Raw genomic sequence first — 12,003 nt, 5'->3', positions numbered from 1 at the left:
TCGGGCAGGCTAATGGTGTGTGTTTTCCTCTTTTATCACTTGTCTTACAGTACGCTTTGCCGAACTCCCACTCACACCCAGCCCCTCCTGTCTTTTGATCTCAGTTTGATTGCTTTGCTCCTTTGCTGACTTGATTCTCACAGCTGACGGGGAGCTGTGATTGAGAAAGCGATTCAGAACTAGGCCCATCATAGCATAATTTAGGAACAAATATAATCATCCCCACCGCAGTATATGAGTTTAGAAAAGGTTACAACTCAGAAAAATTCCTAATGATTTTTTTTTGTACTGAAAAGATAACAAAATAGCTTAAACGCATTTTAGCTATCGCTATTTGAAAAAGAAATGTGCTTCTTGAAGAGAGATTATCTGTAAAGATTCAGGAAATAAAATCACAGGTTTTAGGAACGTTGAATAGGAAACAATCTGCCAATCATGTTATATTACCCCCTTTACAAACTAACCAAGCTTTATATTAAAAACAGTTGGGGAGTTCTTTTGACTCTTGCATTTCCTATCCTAGAGTCAGAGTTTTCTGATGTTTAGAAATTTTAATTTCTAGCCACAGTTCTCCTGTGAAAAGGTTATATATGTTTGTCCTTGAGTCATTACTGCTGGTTGGCTGAACTGAATCTTCACCTCCTCTGGCATTTACCTCTCTTGCCAAAAGCCCATCATATCCCTCTCTGCTTTTGTTTCGTTAACTTAAATACACCAATTCTTTATATTCTCTTGACATAAACCGGTTCCTTGTTCTCCCAGCTCTCTCAGTACTCCCACCTCCCAGTACTGCAAGTCAAGTCTGGGTTTCTAGGAATGGAAAACTGTAAAGACAACATTTAAACGAATAAAAAATGATGTAGTACCAGGGCACGTGGGCACAAGTACAGGATCACCCATACTATCAAAAGCCTAATCTGTTCCCTGGCACAACTTCAGCCCACACCATCCAGCATCCCTCTGGACAACACACGGTTCAGGGGACAGAGCAAGTCATGACCATTCCCAGTAGATTCTTTGAGATGAATCCTGGACTTCTCTTTTAGGCCTGGCAGTTGGGAAGGGAGAATGCAATTTAAGCTTATGAGCCATTTATTTACTAATTTAGGTATAGCCACAGAATTTCACACATTAATGAGACTTCATTTACATACTGTCAGTACCTCCACTGGAGACACTTTGATACAGTTGATTGCATTTTCTGTTTTCATGGACACATTACACAGATGACATCACCTCAACTGGCCTTTTGCAGTTGAGGCCCTTAGAAGCTGCTTTTGTTTACACTGCCAATTAATTATAGCTGAACTGATTTCTGATCACTCACTTCAAAGTATCTTTCAATGACCACCTTTTCAATTACATCCTATCACAAAGGAAGTCTAAAACAGCACCATTTCTGATTGGTTCTGTGGCTGTTTCACGCGTGTTCTTGTCAGATACCAGGCTCAAAAATATCTAAATTTTACCATTTGTTCTCCAATCTATACCAGAACGACAGACTAACACTTAAGTGAATTCCATCTATGTCTAAATTGAAACCTGAGGGGATATCTTTGGCAAACTTCATTCACTCCCTTCAGGAAAATTACTTTCTTTTTTTTAACAATCAATTGTCAAAAGGGATAGTAAAACTAATTTTTTTCTCTTTCTATCTTCTTTTATAGGGGATATCCACTTATAGGCTCTAGCATCTAGCAATCTGTTCCACTCCAAACTGCCTTTAACATTTTTTCTGAAGATGTGATTTCTAGTTACTTATTTCTGAACATTTTATGCTTTAAAAAGATGATTCCTATTCACTATGTCCCTGTTGTTACTATAACATTTAGTTTAGTTTCATATTCTGTGTTGGTTGTTCTAATTTCTTTCATTTCTTTTGTGTAAGCCCCTTATAATTACTGTATAGATACTTCAATTGCTTTTCACTGACTATATCCAATTTCCCAGACAGATGAGACACAAGCCTTTTTATATTTTTTCATTAATATGAATTCTTTCTTCTAGCCAGCAGTGTTTTCCTACTCTTTGACCTTTTTTTTTTTTTGTGTTTGCATACTTTTTAATCAGATCTTGTTTTCTTTGTGCTAAAGACCAGATGTCTCTTCCACTCTCCATAATTCTCATAATTTCTCTCACTTCTTCACTCACAAAACAGACTCCCAAGAGGCCAGTATCGCTGGTGCTCAGTACTCTGATCATAAATGTTTAGGAGCTGGTTATCCTAAAATCTTTTTCACAGAGACAATCCTTGGCTGCATTATATTATGACTATGTCACAGAATTATAAGAAAGGTAAACTGCAGGAGCCACTGCAGATCATCAAGTCCAACCTTGCTGCTCAAGGCAAGGCTAGCTTCAGGGACAGATCATTGGGTGTGGAAGCAGCAGCAGGATGGATCAAAGGCAGGAGAAGTGCAATAGGAATGGCCTCGTATTGAAGGTACCTAGAGATCAGCAGTTCATCATGATCCTAGCACATAGATAGCAGCTTCTCAGGACACCCAGATCAGAGTCAAAGAACAATGAGTGAGTGCTGACAACTCATAGAGGTGAGAGGTGGGATAGGATGGAGAAACTCATCACTGAGATGCCCTAAAGGGTACAAAAAGGCACGTGCAAAAATCAGCACATAGCTCCCAACCTACGAAGAGACCAGCAGACAAGATGAGATCTCAGTAGCCAGCATCCTTGTCCTGCAACAGGACTCCTGGACAGACCACCTGGATTCAAGCATCCTAATCCCTGAATGCTGGACAGACTACCTGGGCATACCTGTCCTGGTGCTTGCCTTGTAGGACTGTGAGACAGCATGAGTGAAATCAGTGTTGTTCTACAGTAAATCACCTTCCAGTCCCATTTTCAGGGGGCAGCAAGAGCATAGCTTCTCCATGAGGGAAGACAAACCACGAGCTGAGGGTGATCACCCACAGGCAAAAGCAGTGCCCTCACCAATCAGGTACCCTCCCACCACCCCTGAGTAAGCTGAACAGGGCCAGGTTGACAGGAACAGGGTCTGCTGACAGCCCAGTGACCAACAGATGGTCATCAAAGTGATGGGTCAGGTCCCAGATCAGCCCAGGAAGTCTCATGAGCAAGTCAGCAACAGACAGGGCTGGGCAAACACTTACCGACAGCGTAGCTCAGGCAGGACCAAGCAGAAATGGGACTCCAGGGCCCCTGGGAAGCGGGTGGGGATCCCAAGTGATGCTCATCAAGGCAATTAAGGCTAATTGGCAACTCAAAGCCCTGACATCCGCAAGATCTTTCAAACGGATTTGTTAACAATGTTGCAGCATTATTTCCTACTCATCCAGTGTGATTTTTTAAAGATCTCTGAGGCCAAAGATTCACAGACCCTCAGGCAACCTGTTCCAGAGCTAAACCATGTTCATGGTAAAGCTTTTTTCCTTACGTGTAAATAAAAATTTCCCTCACTGTGGCCTGCAACTACTGCTTCTTGTTCTTTCACTATGCTGGCCCTATCTTTTCTAAAGACCCCTTCAAATAGTGGAAGATTGCTCTTAGAGCCCACCAGAGCCTTTTCTTCTTTAGGCTGAAATCCACTTTGCTTTGCCTGTCCTCGTACGCCATATACTCCAAATCCCTCACCAAATGGTTTTCTAGTCCTTTGCAGTCTTCTGACAACTCCCTTCTATGGGGCAGGGCCCAGCCTTTATAAAGTGTTTGAGATGTGCCCTCACCAGAGTTAAGCAGAGGGTAAATGAAGAAGGTAAATGAAGGCTAGATGAGTAGAGGGCAATGGAAAGAGATGCTCCATTTCCTGAACATCTCTCCCTAGCTTGCCATAATCATCCCTGATCTGTTCCAGGTCATGTCATTTGTCCACAGAAGTATGACAACCAGAGGAGATTCTTCTGGTTCATCAGTCTACAAATGTGCATCAAACTACATCTTGTTCACTCTTCAAGACCGCCATAGCAGCCAATATGTCTGTAGCTCGCTTATGACCTTGGTATATGAATATCTCTAACATTTTCCACTTATATGCTTTCAGGCATCTTCAGCTTAATCTATATGTAGCTGTAACTTACTTATAACATTTATTGATCATCTATTAATTTCACATGAAGTATTTATAAATGTACCCTTCACATAAAGTACGATTCATTCATCTACACAAATTTATTATTTAGGGGGGGTTATATTATATAAAACAGATCTTTATTATTAACAGAATGAAATTACAGTATCCCGTAAAAATCACTCATGATTATAAAGACAGAGAAACTATGCTGACATGTTTAATAGTACTAGAAATTGGATAGTATAGGTATTATACTGCATATATAATATATAGGGTTTTATGGCTGAACAGCATTTGGCTTCATTCTTTATTTAATAGCTATTTTGGTCCACCATGTTGCCCTAACTTCTATCATAATTCTCTATAAATCATGTAGCCCACTTAAATGGTTTAAATAATTGTTCTCCTTGATCAAAGAAACAAATATAGCCATACCTATGTAAAATAGCAACATATCCAGGAGGAAATTTTGACAGATAGATAGTCCCAGACAATTTGTACTGAAAAATATTTAAATGACCACTTTGAAGTGTAAGCAACCACAAACAGGAATTGTGAAATGTAAGAACTCACAAAGGAAAGGTGCATAGCTAAAGAAAAAGCTCATTCAGTAAGCAAACTGCCTTTTCATTCCTAAAAGTAAGAGATTTTAAGACCTGATATTTATCTGATATGAAATACTGTATTTCTACTAACTTCCAGTACTTGACTTAATGGGAGGCTGATCTATGCTGCTGGCCAACCTCGCTCAACATCCATTAATGTTACAGACTTTGACTCACAATCTCTACTCCACATTTTTTCCCAAGACTTCAGCCTTGCCTTCAAGGTTACCTTGCAGTAAGAATATTCATTATAGTCATGTCATACTAACGAGGATGCTTCATCTATGTTCAGTGATCTGACTTGTACTTTACCATGATGCGTTGTTTCTATACAGAGAATGGAGTTTCTTTTGAATGACATATTTAGCTTGGGGAGGAGGTATGCTGCTCTCTTCACTCCCCTTTCAAACACCATGCTTTGGAGGACAGCTTCTATGAAGGCCTGGAGGATACTTAACAGAAGCCAGTCAGGTTATAAGGCAATGTAATTTTAAGTATGGAATCAAATTTTTAAAGTGGAAGGATTTGTTGCCAGACACCACTGATAATATAATTTTATCCTGATATAATTTTCCATTCTCTTTCTAAAGAGTCTTCCGTGCTGCAAGGACAGTGTTTGGGAGCAGGGTACAACTCGTACCTTCTGTCTTTGATAAGGCATCACTGGAGGACTGCACCTTTGGGGGACGGGCACAGCTGCTGGCAGTGGTTTTCAAAACGCAAGTTACATCTTACCACTGCAGTGAAAGAGATGGGAAACAGCGGGAACGGCTGCTGGAGCACCTTCATTCTGTGCAAAACCGTTTCCAGACCTGTGAAAAACACTGATAGGTACATTAGATGCAGTTAGCCCTGTAGCTGTAATATAACCAGAAGGAAGATGGGTATTTTCCCGGGGATCTCTGCAGAGCCTGCCTCGGGAGCACCAAAATGTGCGGTTGTTTTCCTCTGAAAGCTCAGTGCGCTGCATGGCTGCTGGGGAGGTACAACGACGTAGAGACAGCAAGAAATCTTGTGATGAAGACAGGTGCCATTATTTAATAGCTACCCACATGTTTTAGCGCTCGCCAGGAGACTATTAATAGTTTTGCTACATCTTGGTGTACATCATCTGAAAAGTCATTTATGGTCATTGCCTGCACCATGGCTATCAGTTTGAGCAAATGGTGGAATCCAGGAAAGCATAACTTGGAAAGCCTACAAGTATACACTTGCCAAAGCATCAGATCTGTCTTCTTTGACAATTTTAACTCAAAAGACTTATGCCTACCAACATAGTACAACTAAGCTATAAGTAAAACAATAGTTTTGATATAAACGCACCTTTCATGTCACCACATATAATAATAATGTTGTCAAACTGACATCACAGGAGCCTGAGAACTCAGATAAAAGGGAGGGAGGTAAAATCAAACTGCCTAACAACAACTGGACCAACAATATATGTGTAACACTCACATTATGAATTCTAAAGTTTTCTAATCCATCTAATTACTACAGTGTGCCAAAATCTAAATTGTACTTTAGCTCGCAGAGATACTAGCCTCAGAGCCACAGTTAAAGAAGGTTTCATGATTCCTTAATGATTTTAACTATGTACTCTTTTTAAAAAGTTCTCTATTTAGAGAAATGTATGGCAGGTTATAATGGGTAAGAAATGGTGTAATTCTTTGTGCATTGCATTTTGGTAATGTTTTCAGACATTACCAATAACAGATAATTTTCATATACATCAGCATTATACACCCTTCTGGTTCTATGAATCAGATAAAATCATCCTAACAGCACTTTAGTATTGAACTACTCCCGGGGCAAATATTACATGAATATCACCACACTGACAAGAGATCTGATGTATATTTTCATTTCTACGAAGTTTACATTAATGTAAGACTGTTCTCAATTAAAATGCTGTAGAGCATCAGCACTCAAGGTATGTATAAAGTTGGTGGTTTTGACTAAAAATCCATTTAAAAATCAATGTTTATTTTGTATTTCTGATGCTTGCCTTCAGCCTCTCCCTTCCCTGCCAAGCCATCCCTGTGCTCTTTTCCCTGGATTATTCATTACCAGCCAGCTTTCTCAACAGTTTCACCCTTCTGACCAACTTTAGTAGTTAAAAATGACCACAAATTGCAGCTAGCAGGTTGGGAGGAGAAAGGCAGAAATGTGTGTGAAGAGTATAACAGAATACAGGAGAGAAAAAAGACTGCAACTGAGCAGCAAGTTGAAACCTTCCAGTCCAAGAAAGCATTACTGGTGTTTATATGTTAAATTTGAAACCTATTAAGCTCCAGTATGCAAGAAATACTTCACCTGATGATCTGCAATTAAAGAAAAAAAAAAAAGCCTTTCCAGAAAAAAAAAAAAAAAGAAAATAATAACAACGCATATTTCTGTTTACTGGAAACAAAACATGTTAGGAAGAGAAAGGGAGGATGCTTGCAAAGTTTTCTTCTTGAATAACTACAAAAACTTAAGACTTTTATAAATTGTTCAGCAGAAGTGGGCTGATAGGTAATTGAGTCAAAAAGGCCAGTGCAAGAATGCTGAGTCCATAAATAATTTGAAATTCTTATACCGTTTCTCCTGAGCCAGGAAAAAATCCTTTTTGTTCTATGAAGCAAAATTATGAAGACCTTGAAACCCCCAATACAAACGAGTTTATTTGTACTGATTATGTGGTGCATGATTTTCTGTGTCAGATCTTAACAACATTCCATCTATCCAGTATTAGCAAATGTCAAGAGCTGAATTTCCATTGCAATTTCACAAATCTAGCCCTTTTTTTTTTTTGCCTCAGTTATATCTCTGTGTTCCTCAAATAAAGTGGTAAGAAACATCTTTGACTTGCCATGTAAAGAATTCCCAGCAAATATAAAACATTTCTGCCTGGAGCTACTGGCAAAAGGATGTATTGTGAATAAAAAGCCGAAGTGGCAAGAATGCAACGTTTTCAGTTATTCCCATCTTTCAAGTACTTCACATGGGATCTGTGCCAGGTGGCCCATACCGAAAAAAGGAAGTCTAAAGTACCAGCTGGAGTGCAAATGTTTGTCTTCTAATGTTCAGAACAGAGTACCGTGCTGATTTGGTGGTGGCAGCTGAATGCCAGCTTCAGAAACCATTACACCTATGGATCACATAAAGGCAGTAGGAGGTCACCTTCCAGCACCTCCCACTCTTCTATACAGCTCCAGCAGAGTCAACCTGCTGTAGACAGAGGCTGAAATTCTTCCTCAGAGAAGGTCCAACATATTGGACAAACTTTGGATTATCTGCCTTGTGTTGAAGTTTTTGGAGGACACAGGTCCTAATCCTACTTCTTTTTCACATGACAGAAGCATTGCTTGACTGTGACTGTCCTGAATTTCTTCCTTGATGGTTCAAAAAAGCAATTTATCTGGCAACCATGTTGCCAGTACTTTGAAGTGATTGGGCAAAATAGCTTAGACTGGAAGGAACTGGAAGATGGGTGTGTGGCTTTAGAGAGGATCTGGATCTCAAATTTCAAGGGAAAACATTGATCAGGGAAAAATGATTACTTCAGTTATTCAAAAGGAATTACAACACATTGTCCTTTCTCCTAAGAGAAAGTTATTTATACATGAACTAAGTACTTCTGCACTTGAAAATCAGGGGTGTGTTGCCTGATAGATACACTTGACCGAAGCTGGAAACGAAAATATGCTTTTTGCCTTAGTTTCTTTCTAAATGTCACTGCATAATGTGATCTGCTATATGCCAGCAAGCGTGTACATAACAGTCACAAACTTGCTTTTTTAAGTGCCATCTGGAATGCATGTGTCTGAGCAGAGCCAGAGGAGAAATTCAGCTAAGAACTGAGTGCCGCATACAAATCAAACAGTGTGCCTCTTTTCTTGTGGTAGTTCTTTAGAAAAAAAATTGGGGCAGGAAGATGAGTTACGCTGTCTGTCTCAGGCCAGGACATTCAGGGCACTTTCCAATCTGAGTGAAAAGGAAACTGTAAACAGACATTAATAATGGAGAATTAATTATTTTTTTTTAAAGAAGTGATCTTCATGAGAACCAAAGTGCAAAAGGCTGCCATTGAAAAATATTTGACTTAATCATAAACATTTGAAGGAGTCATGCAATGATTTAATATATGATTAATAATGAAGAGAACTCATTTATGTTCTTTAAAACCAATAGGTCAGTGGATGGAACTCAATGGACATAAGTTCCAATACACTGTATTTTGGTCTTCCTTGTTTACTGTACTAGAATTGTTTTAATTTTTAGCAGAATATCTGAAAATTATGCTGAAGTTTAAATATCAACGTGCTCATGAAGTGCATTCATCTCCACAGTAAAAATGAAACGTTTTTATATTGGGCAATTAACCTTAGTTTTGGACCACGCAAAAGAACTGTCTTGATTTTATTTTGATGGAAGGAAGGATTCTTGTTAGATGAAGCAGAAAAGTATCAAACTAAAAGACCTTGGAAAAAATAAGCCATATTAAATGAGACTGGCATGATTTTAGAACACATTCAAGAATAAATTAGAGGACAAGATTACAGCCTGATCTTCACAGTAGTCACATACTGCCATGAGAAACAGATGTGATAACAATTCAAATCCTTTAGATTTAAATTGAGCCAAATTTAGACTATAAACTCTCTGGGATTTGCATATACTTGCTTCTTTGAAGTATGTACTTTTAAAGCCCCATAATAACTGAGGAAAACTAAATTTTGGAAGAATTGCAAAATCTGACTACAGAGAGTCATCTAGAAAGGACTGGACCCATGTACTAGCTTTCTGCTTTTAATTAGACGGTATTAACAAAAACTTAACTTCAAGCATCCTAGTTTTGGTTTCAGAAAGGATGTCTTTTATAGACAGAACCGCTTGCTCAAACAGTCTAGAGCATGAAAAAAACAACCTGAGACCCATTTTTTATTATTTTTTGAAAAAAAAAATGGGCAATAATTAAGGAAATGGTAGTGCCAATTAAAAAAGGGCATCTAGACAGGCAACCAGCACACACTGGCCAATACTAGCTAGAAAAGCAATTTTGGCCAAAAGCCACTAATACTGTCTGTCGAGATAGAGAAAGAAGGATTTCTTATTAAAATGCATACAACTGAGACAAGCACTCAGCACGGCAAGAGCCAAAGCAAGGCTACGCTATAGACTTTTCAATAATAATGTGGGTCAGGGTATGAATAGTTTAGATTTCTGACTCACACAGCTGTGCTATCACTTTACTGTGTGGTTTTTTTTTTTTTCCTAGGGTGTTTTCCTACAGCAGCAAACAATGCATCTTTGCTGGTCCACACTTTTGGTGGATTTGATGCACTCCAGTATATCAGCACTGTTAAACTAACTTCAGTTTCTAATCAGTGATCCAATGGCCTGCAGCCTAGACACTCCCTGGTTCAATGCCTGGAACACTAACTCATTTCGTATAGGGATCGAGCAGGGAATAAATAGTGGTGATACAGCAGATGTTTTCTTGCAGAATAAAAACCTTTGAAACACTAGTATACCTAGCAGAACTCCACGTGGGGCAGACAAACAATCAATGTTTGTTCTGAATAAAGGTTCTAGTGAAATATTACGAACGAAAATGAATGCTGAAATCTGCAAAACTGAATCTGAGGAAAGAGAATTGGGAGACTGAGCCTGGATGTTTTTACGTATTATTTGTTTATGTTATCATCCACTGAGATATATTATCTGAGTGTCACAAATAGAAGTAATACTTCTTAAACCCCTGGTAGGTAGATTTTCTTCATATTCTAACATTATTTTTGTAAACTGATGCCCCATTACACAAAAAATATTATTTCTGAGAGGTTATTTTAATAAGATTTTTGTATTTTGGGTCTCTTTGGGCTAAAGACTGCTTGTTGTTGATCCAGAATGTTATTTTTTGCACTCGTAGCTTCTGACTTCCAAGTGCCTCAGAGAGAAGACCAAAAAATCCTATCCCCCAAATCAGCCTCGTTTTCCCTTTCCATTCGTTTTACCTAGTCATTGACTCCTTCTGTGTAAGTCCAGTTGTTGCCACAATTCCCTCTGTTACAGCACAGGTGGCTACTATAGATTAGCAAATTAGAAACAAGAAAACCTTTCTAAGTCCTGTTGAAATCAAGTTGTTACTAACATAGTCAGCAAACACCCCCACAGCATAAAAGAAACACCTGCAGTGTCCCAGATAGCAGGAGTAAGTTGAAAAGCTCAGAAAGAATCATAGATAGTTTGAGTTGGAAGGGACCTTAAATATCATCTAGTCCCACCCCCCCTGCCATAGGCGGGGACCCCTCCCACTAGACCAGGTTGCTCAAAGCCCCATCCAGCCTGGCCTTGAGCACCTCCAGGGATGGGGCCTCAACAACTTCTCTGGTAAACGTGTTCCAGTGCCTCACCATCCTCAGAGTGAAAAATTTCTTCCTAATATCTAATCTAAATCTCCCCTCTTCCAGTTTGAAGCCATTACCCTTCTCCTATCACTACATGCCCCTGTAGAAAGTCCCTCTCCAGCTTTCATGTAGGCCTCCTTCAGATACTGGAAAGCTGCTATAAGGTCTCCCTGGAGCTTTCTCTTCTCCAGGCTGAACTACCACAAGTCTCTCAGCTTTTCTCATAGAAGCGCTCCAGCCCTCTGATCATCTTTGTTGGCTCCTCTGGACCCGCTCCAACCAGGCCATATCCTTCTTATGTTGAGGGTTCCAGAGCTGGATGCAATATTCCAGGTGGGGTCTCACGAGAGCAGAGTAGAGGGGAAGAATCACCTCCCTCGACCTGCTGGCCACGATTCTTTGGATGTAGCCCAGGATACAGTTGGCCTTCTGGGCTGCGAGCACACACTGATGGATCATGTTGAGTTTCTCATCCACCAACACCCCCAAGTCCTTCTCCTGAGGGCTGTCCTCAATCCGTTCTCTGCCGAGCCTGTATTTGTGCATGGGATTGCCCCAACCCATGGGCAGAGCATTGCACTTGGCCTTGGTGAACTTCAGGAGGTTTGCACAGGTCCAGAAGACCTGGTGTGTTAACCTTCTTAAGGAAGTAGGCTGTAAAAAAGGATGCTTGCTTTAAAGGAGACCTTTTTGTTTTGTTTTAAAACAAGCTGACTAAAAATTGAGTCATCTTCAAAGCAGTGCTTTTTGTTCTGCTGGGTGACAAGACAGCTAAGCACCACACGCAGCCAGGCTGGTCCCCAAGCGCAGCCCGGGCTGGACTCGAAGGCTGTGCCACGCACCCCCGACCGATCGGCGTGCCCAGCCTGGGTCCGACCACACGCACCCCGGGGCGCGCAGCCCAGCTCAGGCACACCTGCAGACCGCAGACCCGGCCCACCAGGCTGCCTGACCT

This window comes from Charadrius vociferus, unplaced genomic scaffold (genome assembly GCF_000708025.1).
Source record: "Charadrius vociferus isolate BGI_N301 unplaced genomic scaffold, ASM70802v2 scaffold2, whole genome shotgun sequence".
NCBI classification, from domain to species: Eukaryota; Metazoa; Chordata; class Aves; order Charadriiformes; family Charadriidae; genus Charadrius; species Charadrius vociferus.
Note: the sequence above shows the minus strand (reverse complement) of the source record.